The sequence below is a fragment of the Acartia tonsa genome, chromosome 14, assembly GCF_053477335.1.
Source record: "Acartia tonsa isolate MP-2025a chromosome 14, ASM5347733v1, whole genome shotgun sequence".
NCBI lineage: Eukaryota > Metazoa > Arthropoda > Copepoda > Calanoida > Acartiidae > Acartia > Acartia tonsa.
Window position 1 is genome coordinate 14,872,842 of NC_137273.1, and position 14,835 is coordinate 14,887,676.

Below are 14,835 nucleotides of genomic sequence, written 5' to 3' on the forward strand. Positions count from 1 at the left end.
ATGACGGACAAAACGAATTATAGAGCACAAGTTGTAACGTTGTAGGCTAGTTGTAAATAGACTGAGCGGAATGTAAGAAATTCAATATTATTAATTTAAGGAAAGTATTCAAAGTTCAAGGGAAAAAATGTAAACAAGGATGGCAACATCCATAAGTGGCGAAAAACTAGCAATCTAACTTTTTGTCCCCAGCCAAAATTGAAATGAGAGAAATAACAGATTAAAGTTAATTTGATGCGTATAGTAAAAATAATTTAAACCAAAAATATCCAAGATATGGATTCAAATATAAAATATAAAAATATAAATATAACCTAAAACCGGCCAAAAAGCTTAAGGAAAAAAAACCTACCCCTTCAGTTATAACATTAGATGGGTAACATAATGATGGATTTTCTGACTAAAATTCCAACAATCTTGTCATTATAAGAACTAGGCAAAACCATTTAACCTACAGTGTTTCAGTCGGACTGACAATTAACCTGGAATGTAGAGCAGCTACGCAATTATAAAGACGCTGGGCTAATTGGGATAAAACATTCAAGAAGAAACGTATAGTATTAAAAAAATATGATTAGCGAATACTATTTAGATAAATATTAGTTTGGTATGTATGCTATGGATTGGGGGATAAGGGTTGAGGGGGGGGGGGGGTCATTAGTTTCTTGAGGGGTTTGTAAAGGGATAGTTGCATGAAGTGCACCCCAGTTCACTAAATTCAAGCATGTAGCATTTCGTGCAACTACCCCCCACGTTAGAAAAAAATTGCAATCCCCCCAAAAAAATTATAGGAATACAATACCTAAAGAAGGTCTAAAACAAGGATACATCCATTAAAAATTTTAAACTGTTTTTAAACTATTTTTGAATGGGGGGTCAAAAATATACTAGGACACCTATAGAATCAGACTGCAGAGCCCAAATTTGAATTAAGTCCCCAATAAACTTTTTTTGGGGGATTTAAGAATTAATTTTTACTGTTGCTCTGGTCATTTTTACCAGATCAAAAGGTCTTTTTTTACTTCGTGTAATATTGTAACTTAGTGAACAATTTTATATAATTCACTTTATACTGATACAATAAAAAAGCATTACTCTGTTCAATGGAGATAATTTTTTTTCTAAAACAATTAATTTCATTGAAAAAACTGACATAATACAATAAAAAACACTAGCGGCTTCGCCCCTAGCCTCTAGGGGCTTTGCCCCAAGAGGTTTGATCAACCTATTTTTTCGTATTTTAGATTTAAAAAGAAAAATTAAAAAAAAAAAAAAAATTTCGGGGGGGGTATTTTTCATTTTTTGGGGGGGTTGGGGGTGTCCCACCCCCCAAGAAAATAGCTTAAAACCTTCACAGGACCAGTAGGTATATTCCCTGAAGAGTAGAGCCCAATCGGTTCAGTGGTTACTGAGATCTTAAGCTTCAGACGGACAGACAGACGGACAGACGGACAGACGGACAGACAGACGGACAGACATCGTTCTACTTTGTATTATAGATAATGCTGAATTTAAACCAATTAGAAATTAGAATTTCCGAAAGAGTGTTTTCACAAAGTGACTTATTTCAAACGTAGTTAAATAATTTTATTTAATAAAAATGAAAAGAATGAAAACCCTACTCATAAAAGATACATACTTTTTAAAAATATTTTTAAAAATATGTTTGAATAATCTTATTTTATATATCATATTTGTATATGGGACAAAAATAAATTTGTTGTATTGCATAAACATTTGTTGTCATCTTAATTTATTTAACCCTTTTCAGCCAATTTTTATGTGTTTTAATGTATAATAGACATGAAACATTTTTATGTTAATTCATTGATATATTGTAAAAAATTAATTTTTAATTAGTATTGATAGATAAAATTAAAAGACCTAACTTTACTGTATACTAGCATACAATATTTACGAAGCAAGACACCCTAAAAGCTGAGTATTTTACCTACAAAGGGAAGAAACATCACGATTCAGTAAAAATTATTTAATCCATAGTAAAAAATAAACATTAAAATCCTAATAAAAATTGATGTGGGCAATTGTTCTCATTTTTGGCTTTGCAGTATGATTCTACAGATGTCAAAGTATATTTTTAATATACCTTTTAAAAATAGTTTAAAAACAGTTTAAGACCAACTTACAGATAAGAAGCAAACCAGTTATTACCTAAGAAGGACATGAAAGCAGGGTTATCCCTTTATCATGAACGCAACATAGCCGCTCCATCAGCGAGAATAAGAATTAGAATTGGCACTGTCAATATTACAGGTTACCCTAAACAAATCAAGAAGAATAATTAAAATTGATTAAAGTCCTATTTCATAAGGTTATCTAATATATATATATCACGTTTGAGCTTAAGATAACAAAGAAAATAAATAGACATTGGACCAAACCATCTCAATCCTAAAAGTAAGTATCGCCTGGCACCCATGATAATTGTAAGCAACTTAGTATTAAAATACAAGCCTAGGACGGATTGGAGCTATTTATCAGAAAAGAGAAAAATGTGAATACAAGGACGTGACTGTTTGCATAATTTAAATTGTCCATCCCAATTAATAACAAAAAAAACTTACATAGGAGAGAGAATTATATTGATGATCGGTTAACCATATAAGGCAGGGAAGCAAAAATAAAACAGGGTAATCCCCGTATTTTAATCTAGCATAACACAGCTACACCGCCAGCAGGAAGGATTATTAGTACCGGCTATGGCTATACTACAGGATGCCCTAAACAAAATAAGAAAAGTTCATTATTATTTGAAACTCTCTACAGCTAAAGCAGAAAGACTCAATTATCCACTGAATTAATACAATACTAATATATGATAAAAAGAGACCGTAGACACCAACGAAGGGTTATCCCTTTATTTAAATAATGGCCACCATTAAACCAGCGGGGAACAAGTTAACATAAGTATTGACTGTAATAATACAGGTTACCTTAGCAAGAATAAGTAGCATGCAATAAAAAAGGACATATTAGGAGGGAAAAATTGCTAAGAATTAAATTTGTATAGTGGGTAAATTCTGAAAAGATAGACAGACAAAAGATAGGCCGTTTGAAGGATGCAACAATACACTGTAAAAAAAGGTAGACAATAGGCAATTAATAGGCAATTAATCCAACCAATGAAGGATTCTTTAAATACAAGCCTTTGATGGGTTAAAACTAATTTATCAAAATTAGTGAATACAAAGACGAGACTGTTTGATTAATTTAAATTAAAATAAATGGCCATCCCAAATAATAAAAAAAACTTACGGAAGTGGGGGAATTACATTGAAGAGCGGCTAAACATATAGAGCAGGGAAACAGAAAAAAACAGGGTAATCCCTGTATTCTAAGCTAGCATAGCACAGCCACCCCGCCAGCAAGAGGGATTGTTAGAACCGGCTATGGTTATACTGCAGGAAGCCCTAAACAAAATAAGATAAATTCATTATTAATTGTTATTCTTCACAGCTAAAAGACACAATTACCCACCGAACTAATTCATTACTTATATATAATAAAAAAGACAGTAGACACCAACGAAGGGTTATCCCTTTATTTTAAATGTTGGCCACCGTTAAACTAGCGGGGAAAAGTTAACACAAGTACTGACTGTGATACAGGTCTCCTTAACAAGAATAAGTAGTATGCAATAATAAAGACCTTATTAGGGGGGGAAAAAAATTTGCTAAGAATTAGAGTAGTGGGTAAGTTCTGAAAAGATTTCACAATTGATTTAAGACAGCCCAAAAATAGACTGTTAGGGGAATGCAACACTACACTGTAAAAAGGTTAGACAATAAGCAATTAATCCAACCAATGAAGGAGTCGAACTGACTCACCCCCAATGACTTTGCTTTGTAGGTCAGTTCTTACTGCATTAAGATCGAAACTATTATTTAAGGTAATGCAAAAAAGACCCCTATCTTTAGTAACATATTTAATCGCATCTTTGTAATCTTTAGAGCAAGCCCCTACAAGAAGCTCTCTTGCTTTCTCTGTAGACATTGAGTAATCCTTAGCTCTCCAAAAAAGGGAAGAGTTCATAATATCGCAATGGTTAGCAGATGGAAGGTTAAGAAACTTGTCATTATTAGCATTGACCTTAGAGAAACTTACTTCAGCTTTAGTCGCCTTATCTCTTAGGCTAGATTTGGAAACAGGGGAGGGTTTGAAAGTAAAGATAATAAAATCAGCATTTTTATCCAAATTGCTGGAAGGCTCACTACCGGTAGCTAAAAGATTCATGTTGCCATCTTTAAAATGAATAACAGTGTTAATGCCTAAAGCAGATTTAAGCATTTTACTACGAGTTTTGTATTTTAGATAGTAGTCCCTCATTTCTAATGGGATATCCCTTTCGATCCTTACCCCCCTTTCAATTAGTGAGTGATCTAGAGCTCTAAGAAATTCTTGCCTAGATTTGACATCATCAAACGAGACTAGGTGATCCTGTTTTTTCCCAATCCTCCCAAAACCCAGGTTATCGACTAAATTCCTCATTTTGTCATTTTTAACAACCCTTTTTAGAAAATCCTTTAAATCTAAAGAGGACAAATTATGTTTCCCAAAGATAATAAGTCTTTTGTTGGAGATGGCAATATCCTTTCTGAGACAATCATAAAACATCTCAGTGCGGTATTGAGTAAGCTTATCTATATCATCCTTAATTGCTTTTAGCCCAAAGTCTTCCCCAATGTTATCTACGACAGCCTGTGTCACTGACTCTTTCAAGATTTCAGCAACTTTTTGTACATCAAGCTGAGCTTTACTTTTAAGAATAGCTACATCAGATGCTAAGGAATTGAAGTCAGACCTTAGAAGCTGCACTTCATGTATTTGGCGACGAAGTTCTTCGTATTTTTGATCGACATGCCTGATAATACGGTCAGCCTCAGAGACATGACCATGTGGGAGGGGGTGTTGATTGAGATTAAGGGGCAGGCTGTAATTGTTACCGTTTGTAGGGTGACTAATAAAACTGTTATTCATATTACTAGGGTCTACATTATGTTGAAAAAATCCAGGAGGGGGTCCGTTTTGTATACCAGGGTGAGAATAGTTGAGATCGAACCCAGGATCATTCTGACTGACATTTTGGGGACTAATAGGGGTGTTTAGACCAAGAGGGTGGGCAATATGCAGAGTTTGGGAGACCGGCAAGGACGCTGTAGGAAGTTGTTGCCCAAGAGGTTGCGGTACCATGGGGTTGTTATGATTGATATTGCTAAACATAGCAATATTTTGCTTAACACAACCAGGGGGAATGTTCTCTAAGATTGAAGCCCTAGTATTGTTTGATCTTTTAACTAATGGAGTACTAGAAAGATTTGGAACAAAATGTCTGTTCTTCCTTGCCCCAATTAATTCTATCATAGGATAAATAAGTAACTTACCTTTTCCTTATCTAGGGTCGATAAGTACCTCACTCATTCAGTCCCAACTATAAAGTAAGATATTTGGCTAGGAGATATTTAGGATTTTATTCTGAAAAAGAAGATAAAGATTGTCTTGGAGATTTGCTCATTAAAATGATATCAACTTTACACAATAGGTTTGGGTTGACCAACCATTTGTTAAGCCAGACATTTAATGTTTGATGAAAAAATAAAAAGCACTTACTAGTACTAAATTGGAAATTCCAAGATTGTAATAATCATTCTAATTGGCTAACTTATGCAATGCTAACCTGGATAAAATTAAACCCACATCCAGATGTACTCCAAAGATTAAATTTACCTAACCAGAGTGGGCGCCAAATTAAATAAATGTTTTGATTATAAATTAAGTATTCAGGCTGGACACATTGCAGTTATTATATAAATAAGGATGACAACATCCATAAATTGAGAAGCACAGAAAATTAAAGTTAAGTTAAAGTAAATTAAATAAATTGGAAAAAATATTTTGAAACTGTTAGAGTAAAGATTTTCAAAAATTGGACCAAAAGTACAAAAGATATGGGGAAATATATAAAAAAAATCCAAAACCTTCAAAAAAATCACGCTTCCCCAAATTTTATTGATTACGGACGGACAGACAGCCGAACGGGCCTTGTGGATTATAGAGAAGCTTCGCCACTAAAAACGGAGGTCAAAGCTTCTAGAAAATGAGGGGGAGGTAACCTTTAAGCAAAAGAGAAAGGGTGGTCCCAAATCTAAGAGCAGTTGTAAAAGTATAGAAAAGGTATATTATAGTTAAAGGAGGAGTATATGAGATAGCTAAAATAAAAACTCGCTAATAACTTAATAGTTGGATTATGAAACTAATAGAGAGGTCATAACATAACACACAGACTATTCACAACATAGGAATTATTGAAAAGACTGAGAGGGACAGGGGGTAAGCAACAAGGGGCAGGTTAAGGTATCGGGTAGAGGGAATATGAAGCTGGGGTGTGAATAATAAGGACTTGAGGGAGAGGATAAGAGCATAGGGACAGTATAGGGGACAGAGGACGGAGGGGGGAAAGGGTTGGAAGGGCGAAAGGGGCAGGGGATGGAAGGACGAGGGAGGGAGTGATTATGAGAGTGAAATGAGATTTTCCCTAATCTTGACTTGCTGCAGGACATGTATCTCATGGCCCAAGGGCACCTCCTGGTGTAGCGGCTCCTTGCTACACATCTGCTCCTTGTTGTAGGCGGTGACATGGGTGGGGTTGGCACAGTCCCACCCTACCAGGACATAGCTAGTTGTAGGCCACACAGCTGCGAGCAGTAGGCCCCACAGGACCATCCACCAGTGTGAGAATCTACCAGACAGCCATCGACCTCGCGCACGCATCTGGGGATCCTCGGCTCGGGCCACGGCTGCTTCTTGGGGCTGGACACTGCTAGGCTGCTCCTGGCTAGATATAAATTTCCATTGAGCGTTATCTTTGGGTGCCCGGGGCATCCCGATACCCTCCCCAATGACAGACTGACAGGCGACGGGCGCCTGCCTGGGTGTCGGCTCCCCTAGCCCCAAGGGGTCCCTTCCCTTGTCCATGGCATGCCCAGTGGCATGGGGCTGGAGTGCGTGTGGCACAGGCTCGCCCTGTATTACACCCCTCCCCTGCCCTAGGAACTCAGGTGCATGTGGCACAGGCAAGTCCTTATAATCCCAAATCTCAATCTCCCCAGCCTCTGGTGCGGGAGGCACAGGCAAGGCTGGAGGGTTACAATACTTTGGATACAATACATTTGTCAAATTTAACTTATCCTGGCTCAGTTGAGAATGGTGGACAGCTGGGTTCCCTCTGCTGGCAGGGGGCGCTGGATGGTGTATGGCTGGGCTCTCCCTGCTGGCTGGTGGCGCTGGCTGATGGATAGCTGGACCCTCCCTGCTGGCTGGTGGCACTGGCTGACTGGGGGTGACGGATGTCACCCCTCCCTCTGGGGCTGCTGGCTCGTTCCAGGATCCAGGTATCTCGGTGGCGGCGACGGTTGTCGCCCCAGGCACCAGGGTGGGGGCGCTGGATAGCACCCCCCAGTCATCGCAGGTGGCGGCGGCGGTTGCCGCCCCAGACATCAGCTTGGGGGTGCGGGGGCGCACCTCTCGTCCTTCCCAGGTGGCGGCACCGGATGGCGCCCCATACATCGACTCCGATGCGCTGGCTAGCGCCTCTTGCCTCTCTTGCTCAGCGGCCGCCAGGGCCTCCCCGTACACTGTCTCGGTGGCGCTGGGTAGCGCCCCTCCACTCTTGCTGGGTAGACTCGGTCTGGCAGGCCCCATCATGTTGAGGCTGAAGGGTTGAGGCCTCAGGACTTCTGGCTCTGCAATGTTGGTGGGCTGCATGAACTCCGGTCCCAACTGAAGCCCAGGCCAACCCAATCGGGTTCAGCCGCTCCTCCCAGCACGTTGATCCTAGCTGGGATGGTTCCAAACTGCGGCATTCCTTCGGCTCGGCCCGTTGCATTGGGGGCGGCTGCTTGCTGGAGTGTTGCTGGGGGCGCGCTCGCTTCCATGTTGGCTACTCGGCTGGGCTTTCCTGAGGGAGCGCACTTGTCAGCGACGCGTCTCCGTCAGGCTACCTGGTCCCAGTCAGCCTTGCACTCGGCTGCCGTATGGCCTGCGTAATGGCAACGTTCACATTTGGCAGGACGGTCACGGCGTGGCTGGGTGCGTCTCTCTTCTAGGCTGACCTCCATAGGCGTAGGACAGTCTCTGACTCGGTGGCCCTTCCCATGGCAGCGATAGCAGCGGCCTGGAATCTTGTCATCTGGGGCGACCTTCCCCATCTGGTGGAGACCCGGAGCCAAGGCGCCAATCTCCATTGGCTCCGACTCATCATATTGGGGCAACTGGACGCTGGCCGATCCCGTGAGCCCTTCGGTGGCGTCCACTAGGCACACACCCTCCTTCAGCTGCTTGGTGATCATGGTCACGGTAAACATGGCTCGCCTCGTGTACTCAGGTACCGAGGCGATCTCATGACCCATCATTTCACGTTTCACATTAGCGTTACGAATGCCACGATTTAATTCGTCTATCAATAACTCAAGGTCCTCGTGGCTATAGGCCTCCCTATACAATGCACACTTTGTGGATATGTATGCTTGTATAGGTTCTGTCGAGTGCTGCCTATAATCTCTGAAGGCTTGCTTCAGGGTCTGAGATTCATAGGCTGGACGAAATAACATTTCACACTCGGCCTTGACTTGTTCGTATGTCAAGGCTTGGCCTGCCTCGCCAAACAGATGAGAGGCCATCTCCGCCGCTTGCCCCACCAGGGATAGTAAAAGGGCGTTGCGGCGATTTAGTGTGTCATGGGGGGGCACACGGTAAGCCGCCCATGACATTTCTAATCTCCGGATGTGGGAATTCCAGGATTGCTTGGGCGGTCCTCGGTACTCCGGCAGGTTACTCAGCATCAGCTTGCGGTACTCGGCTGGAGCCGGCTGGGGATCGTCCTGGAGCCATCCTTGGAGCTGGTCGCCTCCTTGCGCTTGTGGCTGCTCCATCGGGTCAAAGGTTCAGCGGCGGGACACGAAGTTTTAAGTCAATACTATAAGTGGTTTACACTTGAGGCTTTCTAGCCTAGCAGCCAACACTGTTTATCACTAGGTTGGTAGTTTAACTACAAAGATTTAAATTAGGTGTACCTAGAGTACTTGTCACTAACTTCTGTGTTGTAGAGTAGGCTGGTAGGTGTAGATAGTTGTTGAGGGTCTGAACTGCTGTCAGGAACTGATTTGGTTTTCCTTATCACACTATAGATAGGAGGGAGGAGCTTGCAAGTCTTTTTTCTAAAAATATCTCTGTTGGATGCTATGGAGTAGCTCCGCTCCTGTGTGTGTGTGTGTGTGCGTGAAATCTCCTTTCCTTGCAACGCGCCTACGCGCCGTCAGATTTGCGCACACAGGTAAAACGCGCACCTATCCCTCAATCTGCTCTCTCATTGGTCCGCTTTGTCTTATTCGTCCGTTGAATTTTTTGTGCGTCCCAAGCTCTGCTGCACGACCCGTAAATGGCGCTCTGTTCTCCCGGTCGCTATCTCCACACCGTGGGCGGACTTATTCAAGTGTGGGTAGGAGGGGGAGCGCGTGAGGGGACGGGGTAAAACCGTCCGTTCCCCCCTATGGGGAGGGGGGTGCTGTAGGTTTGAAGTAACTGGGTGGTGAGGTAATTGTGCCTTTTCCTTAATCCTGAGCTTATTGTTATGTCACCTCAATTGTATTTGCTTCAATTTATGGTGGGCCCCTCCCCTTCCGTGGGGATAAGGGGTGTATTTGTTGTGCTGAAGGCTTGGGGGGTCAGATTGTTTATCAATGCATTGTTATATTACATCTAGGTTCTATTTTTGGCTTTATCACAATACACAACAAATTTGCTTACCAAGCCTGTTCTATTTTTGGCTTTATCACAATACACAACAAATTTGTTTACCAAGCCTTGCCCATAAATCTATTGTTCAGCTTTCACACTAGGGTGGTAATCCCTAAAATGTGATATAATATCTGTTTTCTAGATGGGTGGCTGCGCTGTAGCCTCTCAGGGTACTTGGAGTTAACGTAGTTTTTCTTCTGCTTGGTACACTACACTCGTATTTTTGCTCACAGCTCGCAGCTATTTGGCTTGTTTCAGCCTGTCGGCGGCAGGGAATGTCCCGTCCTGCAGCGCCGTGTATCCGAATCCGGCTGGTGGCGGCAGGTAATGTCCCTTCCTGCAGCGCCGCTGGTTCGGATCCTGCTATCTCTTGCAGTAAATGTTGGCCTTTTTTCAGCCGTTTGCACTTATTTGGCCTGTTTCAGCCCGTCCGCAGGCCTGTTTCAGCCCTTGAGTGCTCAATCCTCCGTTAGATGTCGGCGCTTCTCGCGGTTCTCCGTCAAGTTTCGCTGCTCTCCGCAGTCTCTCGTCCGATTTCGCTACTCTCCACAGCTCGGGTTCCGCCACACTTAGTGGTCTTTCGCTAGGTTTCGCTTCCACAACTGCCGGATACAGAGTTAGACCTTGCTATCCAGGGTGGGTAATTCAGGTTGCTTGTGTCAGTTTTGCCAGTTTCACTGCTGGGAGTACCTTAGCCTCAGCTGCGCGTCTGCTCTACACTTGTGGTTTGCCGTAATCTCACACAGCTGTCACCAAAAGTTGTGGTATCCGCCTAGGTTAAATGGCAGACACCAGAGTTCAAATGACTACGGCAGTGCGAACAGACGTGGACACATATATTATAGAGAAGCTACGCTTCTCTAGCAATCACTAAATAATAAACAGAGTCTATTCAGTTGTTCCTTTATTCAGGGTCTAAGGTTTACTAAAGTTATATACAACAAACAATAAATACACAGATAGGAATAAGTAATCATAAACAGAATCAATATAATACATATACAATAGTCAGTTTGGGCAATAATGATCCCCCATCCCTGGAAAGGGTGGGGGGAATTAACAATACAGCTTAACCATAATAAGGCTGTCAGAATCTATCATTAATTTTAGGTATAGGGAGGGGGTCGGCAGACCCCTTCCCCAGGACTCGGGGGAGGGCCCTCGGCCCTTCCCCAAACCCAGGTCAGGGTTGCCATAGGCATGGCTCACGGTTGCCGAATACCACACTACTACAGGAATCACCAAGCAAAATTTGAAATCGATAGGACAATTTTAACATGCCTAAATTAACGAAAAAAGCTATCCTTTACGGACTGACGGACAGACTGTCCGACCCTAATTATAGAAAAGCTTAGCTTTTAAAAATAATACCAAAAATCACCTGCAAATGATAAATTCAGTTTTCTCATCCAACAATCTTAACAGACCTTTGCCGTCATAAATTTCATTATTTTCATATGCGCTGTCCAATTTTTTCTTCAGTGGAACTGATCGTCCTAGATAAAAAAGGTAATACATATATAAAAGTAACAGGGTGTATGTTTGTCTTTCTGTAAGGATTTCATTAACTGCTGAACCAATATGGTTCTTCTTGATAAGATAGCTTCTTATATGTCCTATGAAACTATTTTGGAGAGGGTACATCCGACCTCACAAGAGAAATGCACCTAGAAAAAACTCGCAATTTCATTTACATATTCGGCACCACAAAATTTATTTTAGGGGGTAATCATATAGGCAAGGACGTCCAAGCTTTTTCTTTTGTTATTTTTCAGGGGGGGGGGGTAATCACCCCTTTAACTCCTGGGGAAGCCTGGACATCCCGGTAGAGGGGGGGGGGGTGCACTTTCCCACCCTCAAATCAAATGCTCCTTGATTCCTTTTTGGACGTGGCCACTATTGGAATATAAAACACAAGGATGACAATATTCATGAGTAGCGAAGCACAAAAAAATTACAGATAGACAAACGGATAGTGATTTATAGATCATATGTTTAGTAATATAAAAAAAAATATACTATAAATTATGAAAATCATTAAACCTTTATAAAAATGAGTATTTACTTCCTACGAAGCATGATAGACAGATGGACGAACAAAGTAAATTGTAAACTGATTGTGGTATTATCCTCTTAGAAATTTTTTTTCAATTTTGAAAATTTGAGATTTGAGTACCCCCCCCCCCCTCCCCCCCCCCCCTCGACAGTGAACTATGAACTCTGGCCGCAGTGCTCGGATCCTAGCCAGCCTAGCAGCAGCGCTCGGCTCCCTAGCCTAAAACCTAACCTAACTTAAATAGTTTCTCGTCGGTGTCGGGGGGGGGGGGGGGGGGGGGGGGGTACTCAAATTTTCAAAATTGAAAAAAAAAATTTAAGAGGATAACGCCCTGATTGTTAATACGACAGCTAGGTTTTAAGCCCCCCCCCCAAAAAAAAACAAAAAAAAAACAAATATTAAGTTATCAAATTTAACCCCCCCCCCCCCACTCCTCAAGTGCTCTAGAGGCCTCTAAGGGGCGTGGCCGCTTGTGTTTAGATATTGCATCAAACTGACCTAATTCGACGTCAACGATCTCTGGAACGGCTGGGAATATTTGAAACTGGACAGATAGAACAACCTAAATAAAAATTGTAATTGTAGGTTATAATTAGTAGTTGAAACGTTTGGACACTCAACCTAATGAACCAACCAATGAAAGTCCCCAAAGTTGTTGAGCAACAAATAAGAAAACGTTATTAAAAAAACTTTTTGGGGTAGTTTAGTAAACTTCTCCCCTTAACATATCCCCGTCAAAGAAAAGCTTTTTATGATGATTGCCATTTCATACTAACGTCCTTCCGTAATGGATAGCTATTATCGTTTAATTCAGCATGTTAAAATTTTCCTATTGCTATAAAACTTAATATTTAGAGGCTCTCAAAGAGGTATAAATATGCAGAAAAATAACCATTAATAACAAAATTCCTTAAAACTCTCAAGAATATACATATGTGATCGAAGCTTCTCTGGAAAGGAAAACTATATTTCTTAAAAGCGAAGCTTTTTTATCATTAGAATCGATCGATCCGTGCGAAACGGATAGCTTTTTTTGTTAATTTATGTATGTTAGACATTTCCAATCGATTTAAAACTTTACTTTAGTAGTTGGGTACTATTTGGAAAGTGTAGCAACTCTATAATCGTTACCAGAAGATCCGTACGTCCATTTTAAACATGTTAATTTTTTACCGTTTTGACAACAATAAAGTTATTTAATTCATCTGATTTTTTTAATACTGATTCCTATTACAATAAGGTATATTGTTATAAGCGTAACATCTCTTTAATCAAATCCTTTAATGTGTATGCCCTTTAATTTGCTTACAATTCTGTTTAGACTTTATATTTAGGTATTCTTAATTAATTTATATTCTGCTCATTGAGTTCTGACACACCACAAGTGGTAACGATCGTTTGTCCTACAGTTTAAGATCTGAAGCTGGAAGGACAAACGAACATTAACACTTGTAGATTGTCAGAACTGAATTAGCAGAATATTAATGCATCAGTACAAACAATATTTTAAGAATTTTGTTGCAAAACTGCATAAATAAATGATACTGTTTAAGGACATACTTACATTTTTGGGACTTGTTTATAGAGATTCTTCGCTTATAACATTGTACCTTGTTGTAATAGGAATCAGTTTTCAAAAAATCAGAAGAATCGGATAATTTTAACATACAAAAATTTGTTGTCAAAAAAGTTTTAAAAAATCGACATGTTTAAAATGGACGTACGGACATTCTGGTATTGTTTATAGAGTTGCTACGCTTTCTTAATTGTACCTAACTAACTACTATAGGAATCATCATGCAAAGTTTGGAATCGATAGGACAATTCTAACCTGTTTAAATTAACGAAAAGAGCTAACTCTCTGTGACGGACGGACGGACCGACCCTAATTATAGAAAAGCTTCGCATTTAAAAAATTAGAAATAATCAAAAAATAGATATCACCTGTAAAAAAGGTAAAATATTGAACAAAATCTTCATGTTAGTTTCTTCACAGATAAAACCAAACAAACTAATTAATTTTGTAGAAATATTCTCCTTCCCCTTTTTCTTATGTCTAATTCACCCCCAACCCATAATGAGGTATTCTTGCGAGAAATGGGCGGAGATATTAAAAATCGAGGCTACTCTATCCTTCACTTTTACTGTTTGTCTGTCCGTCCGTCAGTATATGATGAAAATGTGAATTTCTCGACGGCTATTTAAGATACTAGCAGCTTCGTCCTAGCCTCTTATGGGAGTGTCGGGAAAGTCAGAAAATAACCTAAAACCTTTTCTTTTATTTCATTTGATTAAAAACAGTACATATAGTCTGGGATTCATAGCTTTAGACATTAGTCCTTTCTACTTTATATCATACTTATTAGCGGCTTCGCCCCTAGCTTCTAGTTGCTTTGCCCCAAGAGGTAATTTAAAAAAATTAAGTATTTCTGGTACTGCCATTTATTGTGAAGTGGTTTCCCCAGAATTTTTTTTTTTGGGGGGGGGAGCTTAAAACCTCTACAGGACCAATAGGTATATACCCTGAAGAGTATAATCCGATCGGTTCAGTGGTTACCGAGATCTTAAGGGACAGAAAAACTTCAAGCTACTTTGTGTTATAGATAATAAATTAACAGGATGTTTGTTGGTTTGTCTGTACCGAAGGATCTCTTAACCGATATACCGATCGGGTTCTTTTTTACAGGGTATCTTTTCATAGGTTCTGGGAAGGTTTATAACTATTTTGGGGAAGAGTACCACCACCCTCCTAAGAGAAATCACAAAAAATCGAGAGAAAAAATTATACCCTAAAGACTTGAACAAAACATAGACACGATTTTTTTTAATATTCAAGGGACTTGAACGCAACTTAGACTCGGAAAAAAACATTTAAAGTTCCACTAGAGGCCTCTAGGAACGTAGCCGCTAGTAAGATATAAAGTATAAGTAAAGTTATTTCTTTTTTGTGAGGATTTCTTAAATCA

General features: G+C 40.5%; 1 protein-coding gene and 1 long non-coding RNA gene across 2 annotated transcripts in view; both read right to left on the bottom strand.

Moving 5' to 3' along the window:
• LOC145306025 (uncharacterized) overlaps positions 1-11,306 on the bottom strand; it is a 28,021-nt gene extending 16,715 nt beyond the window's left edge. The window contains exon 1 of the mRNA XM_080147958.1: positions 11,195-11,306. The gene's annotated coding sequence lies outside the window, so the exon portion shown is untranslated. The remainder of the gene's footprint in view (positions 1-11,194) is intronic.
• LOC145306530 (uncharacterized) lies at positions 2,199-6,255 on the bottom strand. The gene is made up of 3 exons (XR_013875056.1): positions 5,403-6,255; positions 3,277-3,431; positions 2,199-2,741 (listed from the first exon to the last, which is right to left on the bottom strand). It is a non-coding gene; the product is annotated as an uncharacterized LOC145306530 (long non-coding RNA).
• Positions 11,307-14,835: the final 3,529 nt, after the last annotated feature.